The following is a 7625-nucleotide window of genomic DNA, read 5'->3' on the forward strand; positions in this document are numbered from 1 at the left end:
TCCTTCCATAAATCCTCCTCTTCCTTCTATGAACGCTGGGAGAACCGCTCATAGAACGTATTTTGGACAATACTATGGGAATAAACACAAATGTTATTACCCTAAGCTCCCATATGACAGAAGAAGTCCTGTCCCTTAGACTTTGATGGCTCCACTTCGCCTGAGGGGATTAAATTAACAGTGAACTAATAGAATGAACCATGGGGGAAAAGAAAGAGAGAAAAGAATGAGGCAATAACTCAAATAGAATATTTGATTAGTGGTGCCAAGGACTGGAAGATCCCATGAAAGGTCCTTTAGCTCTGCCTGATTTCCATCTTCAGCAGGACACACAATCTTCTTATGGTTCTCCTAATGCATCATACTCAGTCACCATGTTCCCTTTCTCTATCTGAGTTCAACCATATCTGAGGCTAAAGCTAATGGGCCTTCTTCAGATTTTCTCAGGACTCTAGGATCCATTAAATGTTTCCTTTACCGAACTTCAGTTATATCATCCTTCCATTTATTCATCAAAGCAAATTAAACACTTACCATATGCACTACGGTGTGCTGGAAATGCATATCTGAAAAACTACAAAGATCATACCCTTGAGGATCTCACCATCTCTACCACTTAGAGGAGGGTGTGAGGAGGAAATGATAGAGGCTCAATTCTGAGCAAGACCTCAGGAGATGAAGATAGAGTAAGTCTCAAGTACTTTGCCTTATGGAACACAAGAATGGGTTTCTCACTGTGATGGCATAAAGTTCCTAGGACACAATCTGGCTCATGTAAGCACTTTGTAGATGTTAGCATTTATTGTGGTCGTTGTTTCTACTATTGATAATATATGAGAGGACTTCAAAAAGTCTATGGAAATATGGAATTAAAATGTGGGTTTATATGAGAGGACTTCAAAAAGTCTGTGGAAATATGGAATTCAAATGTGGGCTTAATTTTGTACAAAAACATTTTGAAATCCATGCATAACTTTTCCATAATTTGCATTTTCCATGAACTTTTCAGAGATCCCTTTTATCTTTATTTTGCATGATCTTGTGATCTCATTTTGCTGTGACTATTCAAGCAAATAGAAGCATAAGATGGCATCTCCCCCACAAGTGGTTCACTTAGTGATTTACTCCATTATTCAGTGGTGGGAAAATGCCAATACCAATGATACTATTTCTCCAACTATAAAACCATGCTACCATCTGCTACCTATTCAGCAGATTCCATTGATTCATCTACTTCTTCCTCCTTCATTCAACTAATAATTTAGGAGTTTCTATTATTTGTCAGACTCACTGCTAAGAGAGAGAAATATATTAATAAACAAGACAGACATGGTCCTTGTCCTGGAGCTTGCTCTGTTCCAGGACTTGGGATAACATTTAAATGAGATTATGTTAGGTGAATGTGTTTTGGGACATGAAGTGCTGAGTCAATGTAGCGTATTATTATAATTTAACAATTTATGAACAACACTGCTGTCAAGCTTAGGCTCCAGTTTCTGGAGTGGAAAATATCACTTTGCTTACCTGGCACTGTGCCTGATTTCATAGACACATTTAGGAATGACTGATGAGTGGATTAATGAGTAGGAAAATTAGTTGGAAGTAGTGTTACTGAAATTTCACTTACTAATCAAATAATACTCATAATATAGGCCCAGTCACATTTAATAGTACCAGTGAGATAAGAACAATTAGTAGGTCCAGCCAATGATCAATTGACGTGGCCTAGATGAAAAAATTATAAACCTTACAGAATGTAGTTGCTAGGGTGCTTGAGTCACTCTTTCTCTTGCTTGCTCAAGCCTGCTCCTACCTCTCAGGAATGTAGTTTCACTTTTACTTAATAAACTACCATTTGCTTTTACTAAAATTTAATAAATAAACAAACGATAATACTCATAATGAAAGGAGAGGGTCACTGAGAATATTTATGAATTAAGAGCTCCTGTTATATGGTAAATAACACATATGATGTCCTCCCAGCAGTCATTGCAATTGGTATCATTATCCCCATATTAATGATAAGGAAAAATGAAGTTCAGGGCTACTAAATAACTTGCCCAGGGCTTCTAAGTTATAAGCACAGATAGTAAAAGAACCAATGGCCTGAGAACATGCTCACATTTTCCTTCCTTTTATTCATTCTCCACACCCCAATCTCATTATAGGGGAACACAATCTTCTTTCCCAGACTAAACTAAATGGGAATAGATGAAGTGATGAGTTTCACCTAATGTGTTGCAGCTGGAGAGGAGTATCATGGCTATTAGCTGAAATTAATGCCCTGAAGGCAATCATTACCAACCCTAGCCTAATAGGAAGCCTGGGCATTTCTGATAATGCAGTCTTGGTTTCCTCCCAACATTTTTCAAATTAAGCAAAACAAACAACAGATTTCCTTACCACCGAAGGACTGGGAGTTGTGCTGAACTGGGATTGATGCAGAACTCAATCACACAATAATAGGGCCAATGGGGGACTGGAAGCCACCTTTTCCAACTGTTTACATGATGATTGATTAATCTTCTCAGTCCACCCCCACCAAGAGCTCTCTATCCTGCGAACTGATACCCCTAAGGCTGGAGAACTCATTGGTGCTTGAGATAGCTCACACAGCCTTTGAAATGCACTCACTGGAAAGCCTACTATACCTGTTTTGAGCTGAAACCTACTTCAAGAGACTTTCATTGTTTTTAATCTTCTCCCATGGGAGTCACTTGGAAATCTGAGCTGGTATCCATGTGAGTAGTGTTTCCCTAGCACTGTTATGGTATTTGCCATGTTACACACTTATACACTCAGTATTTTTCATTCAACTCATTTTAACTTTACCCATTTTAATCTCCATCTAAGTAATAATATCCGTGACTAATATGTTAGTTTTATGTTTTCTAATATGCATTAATTACATAGTAGAGTGTATTATTAATTACATAATATTTATATTGTATTAGGTATTGTATTGTATTATGACGTATTTTTCTATGTTTTCCTATGTAAAAATGTGTCATGACTGTCCTGACAACCCAATATATTGTTTATATTAATGAACTGTCAATTACATTATTTATGTATCAACATGTCAGTGGTGGTATGGCTATCCCATTTGGAACACATATACATATCCCTTCTCTATATGCAGTATATGAAAACTACTATTGGTCATCATTGAGTTTTTGCTTTACTAGGACAAGCATCTCCATTGTTTTGGGGTCAGCTCCATAGTGTAGTAGTTAAGCGTGTGCAGAGGAAGCCAGATTCCACATGGCCAAGTGCAGTCCAAATCCTGACCGCAGTTCAAATCTCAACACTAGCAACTTAAATAACACTCAGTGTACACATGCACGTGTACTCCAGATCTTGACAGGATGGAGAAATGGAGGGAAAGGATTGCAGTGTGACCACACCCCACTGGGGGTGCTTTCTCTTTTTCTCTCACATTCTTTTTCTGGTAAGCATATGCACCCTTTGGTAATTGAAAACAAAACAAAATTCTAGTACTTGCAATCCTATAAAATTGTGTAAAACCAATTTCCTATCCTGTTTATTTGCCTCCAATTTATCTATATGTCTATTTGGGTTTGGGGACCAGTCTCAGATACAGATCTTTCATTATGTTTGTTCTGATTTTATTAATCTGTATTTTCATTAGATTTCTTGGCAGTCCAACTACTTCTAATGAGCTCACTCATCCTTAACATCTGTCAGCCTTTTTTACCTGCACCCTTTTTTATTATTCTTATCTTGTGCATTCTTTTGAAATGAAGTACAAGATCTTGCATCAATCCTTACTACATTTCATCTTGGCCTATCAATGCTTGTTTTCAATTAGCAATAATCGCACCTCGGATAAGCCTCATTGGCTACAATACTGCCACTGCGCAAAGCTTCAATGCTTGTTGATTATAATTCTGCTACTAAATTATTCACTAGCTCTCCTGTCTCTAGCCATCTATTTGATAAACATGTATTATGGGGGCTGGCAGGTGGTGTCATGATTAAGGCACTGGACTTCCACTTGACTGACCACAGTTCAAGTTCCGGACCTGGTCGTCTACTTTCTCTTTCTCTCTCTCTCTTCTCTCACTGTCTCTTTATGGTGACCACACATGTCCTATAGCAAACTAAACAAAAATAAATAAATAAACAAACAAACTTAGGGAGAAAAAAATAGAGAGGTAATACATTTGCGGGACACAGAAATAATTTATTACTTGTTGGTGATGATGTGTATACTATTCTCAACTGGACTAGTCTGAGGTATATTTCATGTTGGGTAAATTATCTATATAAGTTAAATGATGTATAGTGATTGAATGTATAAAAAAATGTAAAGTTCTTTAAGAAAAATGTGCATTATGTACCTCCAGGGAAATCACTAGAAGACATGTGGCACTAGAAACCTGCTTCTAGTTTGGTGTTGATCCATCAGTTATCTTGCTTTGGGTACTAGTTGCTATAATTGAATTCTGGTTTATTTATTATTACTCTCCTAGAGACTTTTGTTATTTGATGTGGCCCATATAATATTCTGGTAATTATTTTCAACATACTTAAGTACCACTCCATATGAACATTTTCTATTTTTGTGAGATGATTAAAGAATTCTTCAAAGACTATTTAGCTCTAGAAGTCATGTTCAGTTTTATTGAGTATCCACTCATTCATTCATTGTTGTGAAAAACTTGAAAGCAGGAAAAATGCTGCATTCAGGTAGAGGGAAGGAGTTTCTAAAAGGGGATAGTACTAGTCAAGGCAACTGTGTAGTAGGTGGAAAAGATAAGATTCAAACTCAGATCATTTGGCAACAAAACACAATCCATTTCTATTCAAAGATGGTAGGCACAGAATGGAAAATTGATTTGGATAGGTCATATCTGCTATCCAGTTTACTCATTCTGTTGGGTAAGTGTCTACATTTGCTAAATGAATATGCAGCAGCTATCCTGCAAAAAAACTCAAGTCCTTTGATTTGGAAAAATGGCAAACCGTAGGCACATAATGTACACATAAGACAGACTCATAAGAGAAGTGAAGATGAGGCCTTTTTTCGAACTGTGAAGAGTCTCAATGTGAAAGATCTAAGCAGAGAGCAACATCAGGAGGTATTCACACTGGAGCTTTGCACATTGGAGTGATTCTTCTAAAGGCTGGTGTGCTAAACCATAAACCAGAATTCAAAACGAGTGTATCTGTGATCTTTAATTAATCCAGCTCCTCTCCCTTTAAAAAATGCTCCCCTTGAAATGGAACTGTGTTCTCCCTACTGTCCTACAGAGGGCCAATCAACATGCAGACCATTTCAAACACATGTAGAAAACTGATGGCTCCCAAAGGGAAGACAATCTAGTAGCTGTGCCATATGGACTTAAGTTCCTGAACATTCACCCCTTTGGGAGAGAGAGCTGAGGTGGTTGCTTTTCAGTAGATGCAGCCTTTCTGCAGCATTATCCCTGGCTTCTAGCTTTTAGAGGGTGGGTAACAAGCAAACTTTTCCAGCAGAAGGCTATGTTTCCAGGTGCCAAAAATGCGCTTGGCCATGGTGCTGTTGCAAAGGTCTCTGGGGGAGCCTCTGTGTTTTTGCATGGTTGTGGGTTGCTAGGTCTGGGATAACCTGGGGCAGGCTGCATTGCTCACCAAATCCTTAAATAAAGTGCTTCAACAAGAGAACATGGGATAAGCTTGCCTGGCTTTTCTGTCAGGGTTGGCAAAGCCAACTCCATAGCTGCCATGTCGAAGACCTCATTCAAGGTATGTCCAGCTGAAAGCATGGAACAATTTGCTCAGACCAGATGGTTGGACTTTGTGGGAGGAAGCCAGTCATCTACCAATGCTTGTTTAAGGTAATCTGAAACAGTTTTTAATAATAATTTCATTAAAGTTTTTCCACCTGCTTCTAAATAGCAAAGGAGCCAAGTACATGTAACTAGGGAGAATTTCATTACAGTGGAAATTATCTTTCTTCCATGAACCAGTAACTATGCTACCAAGAGGAATCAGGCTGGGAATTCCCAAATGGACTATATCAATAATGCCAGTGCCACCCAGAGTCCCAAAAAACCTGAGATCTGGTTTGGTCTGTAACATGACTGCTTTATTTCTAAAAGGCTCTCCCTCAGGCAACCTCAGTGACAGAAAGGCTTGAGACAGCCTCAGACAGGTGAGGTCCCTCTAACCAATGAAGTGAACCTTTCTGTTTTGGATGAATGCCTCTTAAACCACCAATATATCTTGACTAAAACTAGTTTATTGAGGCTGTAGGGTTTGTCCTTTGGAGTTCATATTTGACAACCAAACAGTCAGCACCATTTGTCTCTACAGTGACCCAAAGTATCCTGATGCATGTGGCCATTACTGTGTATTGAGAAGCTGTCCACACTACAAAGTTGAAGAAATTTTGTTATTTTAGGGAGTCACTGTGCCCTTTCCTCTTCCTATGGCCATAAAATTCTTTAGAGAATATCTCAATGCCTGTCAAAGAAACCATTTTTCCTGTAACTATCTCAAATGGCAACTCTTCTGATTCCCCAAGTACTTCAAGACCTAAGAACGAGGAGGGCTTTTTCTGTGTTTGGAATTACTAGTTCTAAACTATTTGTACTTTTCTACCTCAAACACCTGGTTTCTTCAAGGCTTCTATGACTCTACATGTTGCCATAATGCTGTCATTTCCTGACCTCCTGATGACTGGCCCATTCGTTGAGGACTTTAGCATCTACTTTAATGTTTTTCTTTCTACCTCTATTTCTGTCACCATTCTTTGTAACTTCAGCATCTACCAGGTTGACTCAGTTCAGCATCTTGCATTCTCAGTTCACTCATCTTTACCACTGACGATCCTAATTCCATTTCTACTTCCAACCCACTGTAACTACCTATTTTGCAAAGTCACACACCCTTTGTAAAAGCTCTACTCTTCCAATCTATCCTAAGCATTGTCCTCTCTAAATATAACCCACTATTCTTTTTTCAGCTTGATTATTCATACTTAGGTCCTAATAATGCCTCAAGCTTATGAGGTCCCCTTCAAGCATCTGAGCAGCAGACTTTCTCCTTCTTGTATTCCTTTCTCTTATTCCTTCATCATCTCACCTGGAAAAACTGTAACTCCCTTTCAACCTAACTATTCTTTTATTCTCTCTATCTATACCTAAGTAGCATAATGTTGCTGGAGAAAATCAAATGATTATGCTCATTAGTTTGTTTGAATTTTAAAAATCCCAAATGTTGAATAATCATTCAACATTTGCTTACTATACCTCCTGGTACGCTCATTTTGTAATTCTCTAAGATAGTTGTTAGATACCTTTTAATCTTTCTTCAAATTTTCACTCTCTTCTATACCCCTCTGCCCACCATCAGCTAATAGCTCTGCTTGGGAAAAACAAAACAAAACACAAAAACAAAAACAAAAACAAAAACAAAAACAAAAACAAAAACAAAACAGAGGAAAGAAGTCAGAATCTCTTCATTTATCAAGCACAAACATGAACAAGAATATGCATTCTCTTGTCTGTCTTCTTGCTATAATGGAAATTCTGTTCCTGCCACTTGTCCTCCATTTGAGATCTGGACTCTAACCCCTCTCCATCTCATACTTTGCTTCTGTATCATTAGTTTGTCCA

At 38.1% G+C, this 7625-nt stretch overlaps 1 pseudogene; it reads right to left on the reverse strand.

Annotated features, from left to right (window-relative positions):
• Positions 1–3772: 3772 nt before the first annotated feature.
• Positions 3773–3889, reverse strand: LOC114009791 (uncharacterized; annotated as a pseudogene).
• Between the last annotated feature and the right edge of the window lie 3736 nt (positions 3890–7625).

This window comes from Tupaia chinensis, unplaced genomic scaffold (assembly GCF_000334495.1).
Source record: "Tupaia chinensis unplaced genomic scaffold, TupChi_1.0 Scaffold000054_1, whole genome shotgun sequence".
NCBI lineage: Eukaryota > Metazoa > Chordata > Mammalia > Scandentia > Tupaiidae > Tupaia > Tupaia belangeri.